Source organism: Sminthopsis crassicaudata, chromosome 1, assembly GCF_048593235.1.
Source record: "Sminthopsis crassicaudata isolate SCR6 chromosome 1, ASM4859323v1, whole genome shotgun sequence".
NCBI classification, from domain to species: domain Eukaryota; kingdom Metazoa; phylum Chordata; class Mammalia; order Dasyuromorphia; family Dasyuridae; genus Sminthopsis; species Sminthopsis crassicaudata.
Genome location: NC_133617.1, coordinates 195171056 through 195184693, shown reverse-complemented (window position 1 = coordinate 195184693; position 13638 = coordinate 195171056).

Genomic DNA, 13638 nt, shown 5'->3' with positions numbered 1-13638 from the left:
AGCACATGGTAGATGTGAGCTATGACATATAGTCAACAAGGAGCTCTGACAAACAATATGAGCAAAATATGCTGTTGAAGAACTATATGATCACAGAAGATGATGAGGACCAGAGATGATAATCTGATAGCCTGAGTACCCATTGGTTCTGTCATGATATTAGTTGACCCACTGTGCTACCTTTCTGGGAGGAATTGACCAAGAAGACTAGGAAGTGACTCGCATGGATGGGTTGAATGTTGTAAAGTTGGAGGCAACATCTACATTGATAAGATTTTAAATATATGATCTTGTGACTGATATTGTATTTAATATTGATCTCAACAAAGATATGGATTTTATATTTATTTTTGTCATATATTTTTCATGAAATAAATTCTTTTATATGATATTTTGATATTCAGAAAAGCAATATGTCCTTGATCCCATGCAGTAATGTAGCATAGGAGTAAATGTTCCTAGAGGGGCAAGTTTTATTCAGTATAGAAAAAGGGCAACTTCTTGTTTTACTCATGCTGTTTATTCTTGTATGCATATATGATCCATGATGTTCAGTGTCCCCTTAAAAATCACAAAGGAAGGTGAGATTTAATTAAGAGAATGAGAACAGAGATTCATCAAGCCTTTGTCCCTGAGCCACTATGCCCCAGCCAATTCAAAGTAAGCTTTGTATTCTGTAATGAAATATATTTCAGCAGTACTGGGACTTCTGCCTTTCACTTTCCCATCTAGTTTATTGACCTAAAAGGTATAATTCAAACTGTTATTTTCACTATTATTAATAAATGCAGCTTTTATGCTAAACACAATTAGGTGCATGGCTATTTACTTTCAAAGTGCTATTGAATAGAGAAAAGTGATAATTACTTGAAAAAGCCACTTTTCAATATTGAAATGGAAGATCCTATGGCACCACAATAGAGTATGACATTGAACCTAGAAGAGCACCACATTGTTATTTGCAATTATTATCAGGATGTGAAATTTGGGGCAGGTCATTAAAATACACCTGGGCAAGATTCTTTCCCTGTATAATAGGAATCTGGATTACATACTTTCTAAGGTCCCATCCAGCTTCAAAATTTCATTATTATGAAATATATAAAATATAACTAGAAATCTCAGGGGAAAAGGAATGGCTTAGAAAAATGTTTCCTTTATTTTATATTTGTCTATGTTCCCTAAGTTTGATATTTTTAGGGAAGCACTGCAATCCTCAACCATATGAAGTCTAATTAAATCAAATGATAAATTTTTTATACAATTCTTCTAGAAAACACTTGCTGTATTTTATCTTACCTAAAATAGTTTGTGAAGTAATACAGAGAAAAGACATTTTTTTAAATTATAGCTTTGGGATGAATCAGGTTATTCACAATGACTCATACTTTCCCCCCTATAATCCTTAGTTGCAATTAATAAAGAAATTTTAAAAAAATGATCAGTAAATCTTACCTTGAGAAGGCAGAAGTGACTTCAGGAATTTTAATATCTCTCTCTCTCTCTCTCTCTCTCTTTCTCTCTCTCTCTCTCTCTCTCTCTCTCTCTCTCTCTCTCTCTTTCTCTCTCTCTCTCTCTTTCTCTCTCTCTCTCTCTCTCTCTCTCTCTCTCTCTCTCTCTCTCTTTCTCTCTCTCTCTCTCTCTCTCTCTCTCTCTCTCTCTCTCTCTCTCTCTCTCTCTCTCTGTCTCTGTCTCTCTCTCTCTCCCTCTTTTTCTTTACTATCAACACCATAAGAAGTAATTCAATGATGTAATACCAGTTTCTGACTTTTCTGTGAAACACCTTTCTTTGAATTATATTGCGTTTTCTCTCTAAGCTTTTTATGGTATTACTTCATAATCCTTGTTCTCCTGAAATGTATATGGACCTTTCTGTCTTAGGTGAATGAAGGTCCTATCCAGAGTATTGTCTGTCTTTCTAAAAATTAATTAATTTTGGTCAATGGTATTACGTTTTTTCCAATTACACATAAAGATGCCTTTCAACATTCATTTTTATAAGATTTTAAGTTCAAATTTTTTTTCTTTCTTGCTCTTACCTTCCCCTCCAATATAGCGAGAAATATGATATAGGTTATACATGTATAATCATTTTAAAAATATTTCCATATTGGTCATGTTTTGAAAGAAAAATCAGGAGGGAAAGAGAAAATTTTGAGAAAGCAAAAACAAACAACAAAAAAGGTGAAAATAGTATGCTTCAATCCATATTCAGTCTCTACAATTCTATCTCTGCATGTTGATGGCACTTTCCATCCTAAATCTATTGGAATTATCTTGCATCAATGTATTGTTGAGAAGAACTAACTCTATTATATCATCACATAATCTTGCTGTTTCTAGTACAATGTTTTACTAGTTCTGCTCACTTCATTTAGCATCAGTTCATATGAGTCATTCCAGGCTTTTCTGAAAACAGTCTGCTCATCATTTCTGATAGAACAATAATATTCCATTGAATTCATTTGTCTCTATCGTTCTTTGAAACATTGCATCAATGGCTTGTTCTTGACAAATTGGTGCTGTGGATTAACTGTGAATATTTGTTTTCTTATTAATATTAAGCCTATTTCAGATGTCCAGCAATTCCTTGATTTCAGTATCACTTTCAGAGAATATGCAAAGTGATATGGAAGAAATTTTAGGCGCATATTCTCAAATTTTAAATTTAGTCTCTTTGGTTCATTTGTCTATTGAACCATATTTTTCTTTAATTCCCATTCTTTAATTTTCTGATTTTTCCTCCATTGTAAAGATATAGGAGTACGTTGCCATTTCTTTCTCCAACTCATTTTATAACTGAGGAACTGAGGCAAATAGGGTTAAGTGATTTCCCAGGATCATATAGCTATTAAGCCTGGACTATTGCAATAGACTGTTGATGGGTCTCCCTGATTCAAGCCTCTTCTCATTCCAATGCATCTTCTATTCAATTAATAAAGTCAATATTTTTTCTTAAAATGGAAGTCTAAACATTTAATTCCCCTACTCAATAAAACTTCAGTGGCTCCCTCTTACCTCCAGGAAGAAATACAAAATCTTCAATTTATCATTCAAAGTCCTTTATAATCTAGCTCCTTCCTACCCTTCTAGCCTTCTTACATTTCAGTCCCTGCCACATGCCCATGGATCCAATGTTACTGGTGTCTCTGAAGAAGACATTCTGTCTCTTGGCTCCAGCCATTTTCTCTGGCTGTTATATATCTTTCTTGGCTATTCTGTTTATTGGTTTCTTTGACTTCCTATAATTCCCAATTAAAATTTCAGCTCTTGACAGAAATTCCCCTTAATTTTAATATTCCTTCTATTTATTATTTCCTTTTTCCTATGTAGTATTTATTTGTATGTATTTGTTCATATCTTGTCTCATGTAATTGTGAACTCCTTCATATCTTTAAGCTCTTTTCTTTGGTATATTTAGTGCTTAGTACAGTTCCTGGCACATAGAAGATGTTTACCAATTTTTTACTGATTGATTGATTGATTATGGTCTTGGAAAGTATCCAGGAAACACTGAGACATTAAATGATTTGTCCATGGTCTTGCTATCCTAGATTGCTGTGATTAGCAGGATCTTATGATTAAATCACAGACTTTTGAGAAAAAGAAAATGTGAAAAAAGTTCCTTTTTAGTTCAAAATATCTAGTAATAAGAGTTCTCTGGCTCATTCATCCTTGGCAATATCATTATTGCATGTGGCTGAGTCTGAAATGGGAATGTTTTGGCATAATAACTTGTCCCACCTCCCACTAACCAGAACAATAACTAGGAAACTGGCTCCAAAGAATCAAGTGACTGGATTGTCAAGTAAGGACTTTCTTGATTCAATTCTTATTTGTCCCTTGAAATAGCAATATGCCTCCACAGTCATATTCTTGAACTAGAAATATGGAATGACTGATGTCATCTTTATTATAGAAACATCCAATGATTTGTTGATAGGTTTACTACAAATGGAACCTATCAACACACATTAAAGAGACATATTAAAAAGAGGAGAAGAGGCATAGTAAAACTAAATTTTATTATTATTTTGCTTTGAGCACAGGCTTATAGTTCTACTTTGCCTTTGAACAATAGACAGCTTTGTCTTTTTTTATGGGTACCAGTCATATCAGAGGAAAAAAATCTCACTGCCAAAAGAAAAAGATGAAGAGTTATATTTCAAAGATAAACTTGTAAATTTTATGGCATACAAAAAAAGAGTGTGGAAGTTTATGTGCAGAAAAGATAATGGAGAGAGAAAATTTACATAAGATCAAGTTCTACATTGATCATCAAACTGACAGGACTTAACAAATCTTAACACAGAGTCAGAATTTTTTTTCAACCTAACCAGTAAATCTTTTTCAGGTAATTATTGGAAGTCTTAGCTAAATTATATTGCCTCAGCTAGCTATTTGATTTTCCTTACAAATAAAATAGCCATACTGGAGCCAAGTAAAAAGGAAATTTAAAAACTATTATATCTCCAAACTTTGAAAGGCAAAAAGCAAGAGGAAATTCGACTATGAAAAAAAGTGTTTTTAAAGACTAGTTTTGTAAGACTCAAATATAGGCAACTAAACCATACATAAAGGACTGTATGGGATATATATTAATTTAGAAAATGTCATGTTAATATGATCAATAGTTTATTGTATTTTTATTTAATTTTAAAAATATTTCCCAATTTCATTTTAATTGAGTTCATGCTGTACTTAGAATTGTGATACATTTTATATATCTACTTAAGACCACTTATGTCATTTTAGGGAAAGAGATTTACAGCTGAAAGCAATCTGAGGAAGGGGCATTTATTCCATCAACTCCATTAAGGTCAGCAAAGTTAAGACCAAAATCACAGAGGGAATAAACAGCAGCACAAGTAGTAAATTTCAGGCTGTGTTTGAACACAGATCTTATTGGGTTAATTCTCTTTCCTCTGTCATACTTGGCTCCTTAAATTTTAAGCTACCTTTTCTTATAACCACATTGTCTCAGTGTATGATACAATGATATCTATTGATCTTCTATTGATTCTTCATTTATACAATTATTGGTAAGGTCCAACAAGTCACAAAAGTGAGGAATCATCTGCAATGAATTTATAAACTAAAACCATCTCCAGTTCAAGGGGCAAGGTTTTATTATAACACTTAGAAATTAGATTAAGTTCCTAATTCATTTGCAATTAACAAAGAGAGAGATGGGGCTTTTTGTGGTAAAATATCCAACTCAAGGTATGCTATGATAATTATGTATGTCAGTTGATCATCATCATCTTCTTATACATAATAGTCTCAGGAGTTAATGTCTATAGCTTAACCTCCAGATTGTATAAAGTAATAGTGGGTGTCAGTACAGGAGAATTCTTGCCTATAAAAAATAAATCTGAGTACGAGATAATTCTACAAGGTCAATTTGCTTCTCAATGGGCCTGCTCAGATACTGGGTGCTACTGGGATATAGCCTTTTGCTAGAGTTCATTCATCTCATCATTCCCTCCCCCAAACAAATGAGGCCAAATCTTTTTAGGGTATAAGTTTATGGTCTTATCTTCTGAAGTTTCTTCCTGCTGATAGTGGATGGACAGCTGTTCTTGCCTTATGGATCCCACTCAGAGGGATGATAAGCTTTAGGACTTGGAATTTGGTCAAAGTAGCATCCAATGGATACCGAGACTCAGGATCAGTAAGAAGACAATATCCAGTGTTGGTCATCATTTGAAGATGAATAGACTAGAGCCTGGAAGAAGCACCAAAATGATGAGGTTCAACAAGTTGTGAAGGTGAGGAGTCATCCAGAATAAATTCACAGGCTGAAATCATCCCTAGATCAAGGGGCAAAGATTTATTTTTTGGATTAGCAAGCAGAATTCCTAATGGACTCACAATTAACAAGAGGAAAGGTGGGACCTTTATGAGAAAGGGCCCTGATGAAGGTGTGCTCACTGTTAGCTGTGTACCTCAGTAAATCAACTGGTGTCTTCTTTTCACAAGATAGACTTGGTAGTTGATGTTTATACTTTGACCTCCATATTGTATAAGGTAACAGTGGGTGTCAGTACAGAATAGCTTTATCTGTACAAGATAACTCTATTCGTACAAGATAATTCTAAAAGTTCAGTTTGTTTGTTCCTCACTGGGGACCACTTAGATACTGGTTGCTACCAGGTCTTTTGCTGGAGTCCATTTACCTCATCACTATAGTTATAGAATCAAACAATACCTTTGTTTTCTTTTTGAAGCAACAAAGGAAAATAAAAAAAAGAATAATTAAGTAGAAAATTTCTGCAGAGAATAATCAGGATAATTCAGATGTTGATTTGTTCATCATTTGGGTTATATCAAAAAGAATGGCTTACTTCTTAGGAAACAAATATTGTCTTAATGGTCCAAATTTATAAATTCTCTCAATAAATTAATGTTACTTCTTAGCAGAGTTGTTCTTTCAGCTGAATCATCACCCACAGTCTGTGTTTCACAGTTCTTGTTAGTTTCACAGGTCTTGGTCAATGAATCATTTATGATTATTTATGAAAATCTCTAATGCTCCTCAACTTGTTCTGAGACAAATGCATGAACTATTATAGTGTGCTGAGAGAGCAAAGCACAGACACTAATGCAATTATTAGACTCAATATCAAAAAGGTAATGATGTTTTCATTTACACTTTGCTTTTGGAAGGGACAATCTTAAGTCAAAAAGAAGAAAAATATATTTTAGCTTTTGAGAGAATGAACAAGGGAAAAGCACTGATCTGGAAAGGATTGCAGTATGGCAAGCTATTAGTACACAGCCTAGAAAAGTCCAATTTATTTCACTGAAATATATGGGTGTCAGAATCTTATTTAACATTTAAAAGAAAGCATGAGGGGAATAGAAATACCTTCTGTTTCTCAAAAAAGCAATAAAACAAATAAAAGCAAAAGGTATTGTTAAATGTACTCTTCTGAGAAGAGATTTTTGGGATAATTAAAAAATAGACTACAAGATGCTTGGATGGTTGAACTCTACTGGAAAAAAGAAAGATGGTTTTGTTTAATATAAGGGAGAAACATTTAATACATATTTAAATTTAAAGAGATTTTGGTTAAATTTTTCTAGTTCAGTTAGAAATATTTGTGCAGATCCATAATCTTCCCTTTCTCTCTATACTCTTCTATAAATGGAACTTACATTTCTGTAGAATGTCCATGAGGGCAGGGACTGTTATGTATTCCTTCTTCTTATTCGTGGCTATTTTTAAAGTGCCTATGAATCAATCAATCCATAAACATTTATTAAGCATTTACCATGTTCCAGGCACTATATTGTGTTGGGAGTACAAAGACATATAAGAGACAGTTCCTGTTCTCAAGGAACTTATGGTCTAGGAGGCAGCTAGGTGGTCTACACTATAATCAAAATTAAAACAATTTAATATTCTTCTATTTAACATTTAACCTGATTCTAATCTACTCTTCCAAATTAATTGAATGTTACTTCTTTTTAATAAACTCCATGGTCTAACCAAACAGGTATTCTTTATAATTGTGACACACACAACATATTTCAGAAATTATTTCTAACTTTTTACACTGATTGTCCAGCATGGCTAGAATGCCATTGCCTTTTACAATCTCCCTTTTTTCTTGAAGTTTGGCTCTAGTAACTTCTGCATAAAATATTGATTATTTCCTTGGTTCTGGGACCTTTAGTGCTTAGTGGGTCAGTTGGTAAAATGTAAATTCCTTGAGGGCAGAGATTTTTAATTTTTCTCTTTGTATCTTCATTGCATAATATAGTACCTGATCCATAGTAAATGCTTAGTAAAAATTAATTATTGACTTAATGTTACTGTTGATTCTGGTTAAATGTAAGGCAATATGATGAAATAGGTGACTTTTTCTTTTTTAGTTCGTTGTGATTAATATTCATTTACAAAATTGAGATCCAAATGCTCTCCCTCCCTCCCATTCTTCTCCCATTCTTTGTGAAGGCTAGCAACATATCAAGTATGCATATGAAGTTATGCAAAATATATGATGTTGACTACAATGCCCCCCAAAAGCAAGAAAACATTAAGAAAATGAAAAATAAAGTATACTTCCATATGTGCTCAGATTTCATCAGTTGTCTCTTTGTAAGTGTTCTTTTTCATCATGGGATCTTTGGAATTGTCTTGGATCATTGTACTGATCAAAGCAGTTAATCTTTCACAGCTGATCATTGTTATAATACTGTTGGTACATACCAAGTACAATGAAAAGGTAACACAGAAATTGTTTAAAGAAAACAACTCCTTTAAAATACATTTGATGAAATAGAAACATAAAAATATATGGTGAAGAAAATCAATCATTAAAAATTGATTTGGCAAAATGGAAAAACAAAACAACTTCTTAAAAATGGAATTGGAGGGGGCAGAGCCAAGATGGTAGAGAGAACACACATATTTCTGAGCTCTCCTTTACCCTCAAACTATTTTTTATGAAATTCGGCCTCAGAATTAGTGCTTGACTGTCAAAACCCATGAATTTTGGGAATACAACATATTATCAACAGAAGATAATCTCAAAATTCACCAGAAAAGGTCTGTTTTTGCTTGTGCATGGGGATGGAATGGGGCAGGGCCAGGTGCACAATCAGGCATATAGGCTGTGAGAGCATGGGAAACAGTTCATGCTGAGTAGACCTGAGGGGGATGGGGTGTGTTCTTCACTGGCTAAAAATCTTTGAGGAGAACTGGCAGCAATTGCAGCAAACCAGTAGATCAGCAGAGAAGTTATAAACACTGGGTAAGACTATAACCCCAAAACACTAGAGTCTCTCAGGACCTGACCACACCCAACCAGTACCAGGAGGGACTCAGCAAGATCTCAGTGCAGCTGCTGATCCCAGCAGAGAAGCTGATCTCAGCACAGCCATTGCTGTCCCACTGCTGCTTCATTGCTACTTCCTGTTGTCTGTTGAAGAAGCTTAGAAACCTCACATTGCCCCAAAATCAGACTGCAACTTTTTTTTTTGTTGTTAAAATGAACAAAAAAATTAAAGCAGGCTCTAACTATAGATAGCTTCTATACAGAAAAAGAGCAGATTTCAAACCCTGAGGAGACTAAAAAGAGTTTGTCTCTTAACCCAAAGGTCTAGTCCCCACCACATAGGGCTCTCATAGAAGAAATTAAAAAGGCTCTTAAAAGAGAGCTAGAAGAAAAATGGGGAAAGGAAAGGGAAGCTTTGCAAGAGGGTCTGGATAAGACATGTAACTTATTAAAAGATTGAGTGAAAAAAGAAATGAACTCCATGAAAAACAGAGTTAGCTAATTGGAAAAATAAATAATTCCTTAAAAATAAAATTAGCAAAATGGAAAAAAAATTCCATAGAACAGAACAATTCATTAAAAAACCCAATTGGATAATTACAAAAAGAAATAAAAAGTAAATGAAGAAAATATAATTAACTAAAAATCATAATTGAAGAAATGGAAATGAATGACTTGAGGAGACACCAAGAATCAGTCAAGCAAAACCAAAAAAAATAAAAAAAATTAAAAAAAAAGAAAAGAAAAAATAGAAAAAAATGTTAAATATTTACTTGGAAAAACACCAGACCTGGAAAATAGATCTAGGAGAGATAATCTAAGGATTATTGGACTTCCTGAAAATCATGATGAAAAAAAGAGCCTAGACACTATTTTTTAGGAAATCATCAAAGAGAACTACCCAGATGTTATAGAAACAGAAGGTAAAATAGACATTGAAAGAATTTTTCTATCACCTACAGAAAGAGATCCCCAAATCAAAACTCCAAAAAATATTGTGGCTAAATTCCAGAACTATCAGACCAAGGAAAAAATACGACAAGCAGCCAGAAAAAAACAATTCAAATATAGAGGAGCTACAGTGAGGATTACTCAGGATCTAGCAGTGTCCACGTTAAAGGACAGAAGGGCTGGAATCTGAAAATCCAAAGCACAAAGAAACTTGGTATACAGCCAAGAATAAATTACCCATCTAAACTGAGCATTATCTTTCAGAGAAGAAGATGGACATTCAATGAAACAAGTGAACTCCATTTATTTCTAAATGAAAAAAAATTAAAGCTAAACAAAAAAGTTTTACCTCCAAATATAGGACTCAAGAGAAGCATAAAAAGAACTCTTGAGAACTGTATAAAGTTGCAGAAAGAGTACATACATAATTTGTTTTTACTGTTGTAATATAAAAAAGGATGTAGAAATGGAAAGGAAATTGTACCAGAAAAAGGTAAAAGTGGAAGTACTACATCTCATGAAGAGGCAAAGGAAACCTATTATATCTGAGGAAAAGGAAGGAAGGGGATGAACATAGAGTGAATCTTAGTCTCATCAGAATTGGCTCAAAGAGAAAATATTAGACATATTCAATTTACAGAGTAACTTCTCCCATCTCATTGAAAAGTGAGAGGGGAAAAGTGAAAAGGGAAGGAGTAGGTTGAATAGAAGGAAATACAGAATTTGTAAGAGAAATGTTTAAGAAAAAGGGAGGGACTTTAAGGGGGGAATCCTAAAGAGAAAGTGCTGTGTGAAGCAAGTGCTGCTCACGAGTTTAATACTGGGAAGAGGGGAAATGGGAAAAGGAAAGAGAAAAGCATAATCTGGGATTAACAAATAGCAAGAAATACAAAATTAGTAATTTTAACCATAAATGTGAATGGGGTAAACTCCCCAATAAAGCAGAGAAGGATAGTATACTGGATTAAAAGTCATAATCCTAAAATATGCTGTTTACAGGAAACACACTTGAAGCAGGGTGATACATTCAGAGTAAAAGTGAAGTCAAAAAAAGCAGGGTTAACCATCCTGATCTCAGATCAAGCAAAAGCAAAATTGATCTAATTAAAAGAAATAAGGAAGGGTACTGTATCTTGCATTATTTGCTTTAATTTTTTTTCTTTCCAGGTTATTTTTACCTTCTTTCTAAATCCGATTTTTCTTGTGCAACAAGATAATTGTATAAATATGTATACATATATTGTATTTAACATATGCTTTAACATGTTTAACATGTATGGGATTGCCTGCCATCTAGGTGAGGTGGTGTAGGGAAGAAGGGGAAAAGTTGGAACAGAAGTTTTTGCAAGGGTCAATGTTGAAAAATTACCTATGCATATGTTTTGACAATAAAGAGCTATATTAATAATTTTTTTTAAAAAATGGAATTAGTGAAGTGAAAAAAATTCAAATGAACAAAATAACTCATTTCAAAGTTCAAATGCAAAAGGAGGTTAAAAAAAAGCTAACTGAGGAAAATATTTCATTAATAATTAGAATTGGACAAATGGAAGTGAATGACTCAATGAAACATCAAGGATCAGTCAAACAAAACAAAAGAAAAAAGAAAAAAAAAGAAGAAAATGTAAAATACTTTATTGGAAAACAACTGATCTTGAAAATATATTTGGGAAAGAAAATCTAAGAATTATTGAACTACCTGAAAACCATAATAAAAAAAAAAGAATCTGGACAACATCTTTCAAGAAACCATCAAGGAAAACTGCCTTGATATACTAGAACTAGAGGGTAAAATAGCCATTGAAAGAATCCACCAATCAGCTCCTGAAAGACATCCCAACATGAAAACTCCAAGGAATGTTGTATATAAATTCCAGAATTATCAGATAAAATTACCTGTTCACAATTTTTGACCATTAATTAATTGGGTAATGACTTTATTTTTTATAAATTTGCCTCAGTTCCTTATAAATTTCAGAAATGGTGCCTTCATCAAAAAACAAACAAACAAACAAACAAAAAAAAATACTTGCCATAAATTGTTTTGCTCGGATTTCTGTTTAGGACATTCATTAGAAACCTTGGAATTTAAAAATAAGGATGATATCCATCTTCTTTTTTTAGAATTTTCTGAATTTTAGGTATTTATATAAAACATTAAATCTGGGGAACATGATTTGATACACAATCAATTGAGAACATGGAAATGAGATTAAAATTTCATTTAAAAAGTGGATAAAAGGGATTTTTTTCTGCTCTTAAGTTATTATTTGACACTACTGACACTTGTTGAAGTCTAGGATTCTCAACTGGAAAGTACATTCAAGTAGTTTCTACCCAGTGTTATTATGTATATCTGGTATAGGAGAAGTAAATTAATTAAGTTTGGTGAGGATTATCATTTAGTACATAAATAGTAGATGGGGATTATTTTTTGGCCACAAATAATTTAAATTTATTTAGCATAGCAAAGGTTGAAATCTACATTTGTGGAGGAATTACTCCTATCAATCGGGAGATTCAATTTGTCCTACAAGATAAATGGTTGCTACTTTTCTGTCTTCTCTTCCTTCCCACAAATGCCATCATTCTGAAACATAAGTAAAGACATATTGAACAAAATTAACAGAATCAACTTTTATTATCCTTCTCATTTCTGAGCAGTGGTTTTGCTAGAAATTAATCTTTTGAGGAAAGCTGTTATTACATTGATTATATATAAAATCTCACCAGATAATGAAATACTTCATCTTTTCCTTCACCTTTGATCAGAGACAGATCTGTCTGAGAAAAAAAAAAAAGTTGTTTAACATAATCAAAAAAATACTTAGAGAAGAATACAAAATCTTGTTTCTGACATTAATGAGCTACAGTATGCTCTGGAAATCAATCAACAAACATTTTACCAAGCTTCTAAAATATTTTAGGCTTTGAAGTCACATCTACAAGAAAGCAAACATTCCATATTTTTGAGACTCTTTAATCCTTTGGGGAGGGAAAAAGAATATGAAACACTAATTTTGCAGTCAAAGAATTCTGACTGCCATTTATAAACTATTACTTGACCCCTTGGATATGTTCTTAGTCCAAATTTGTAAGCAAATCTCTATGAAACAAAACTGAAATCATAGAAAAAAATTGGAATATTTTTCTTAAAAAAGAAAAACTTATGCAAATGTATGTATAGTTTAAAAATACTATCAGTTCTTTTTAAAAATTTTAAAAATTTGTTTTTATTTTTTGTGTTTTCTTTTTTTATTAAAGCTTTTTATTTTTCAAAAAATATGCATAGATAATTCTGCAACATTAGCCCTTGCAAAATCTTGTGTTCCTGTTCCCACTGCCTTTTCCCACCCCCTCCCTTAGATGGCAAGTAGTACAATATGTGTTAAACATGGTAGAAATATATGTTAAAGCCAATATATACTTATATTTATACATTTATTTATACAATTATTTATACAATTGTTTGCTGTACAAGAAAAATCAAATCAAACCAGAAGAGAAAATGATGAAGAAAATAAAATGCAAGGAAATAACAGAATGAGTGAAAATGCTATGTTATGAAACATACTCAGTTCCCATAGTCCTTTCTGTGGGTATAGATGGCTCTTTTAACCACAAGGCCATTGGAATTGGTCTGAATCATCTCAATGTTGAAGAGTGCCACATACATCAGAATTGATCATTATATAATATTGCTGTTTCTGTATACAATGATTTCCTGGTTCTGCTTATTTCACTTAGCATCAGTTTATGCAAATATCTCTAGTTCTCTCTGAAATCATCTTGCTTATCATTTCTTACAGAACAAAAATATCACATAGCATTCATATATCATAACTTATTCAGCCATTCTCCAACTGATGGACATCCACTCAGTTTCCAGTTTCTTGCTACT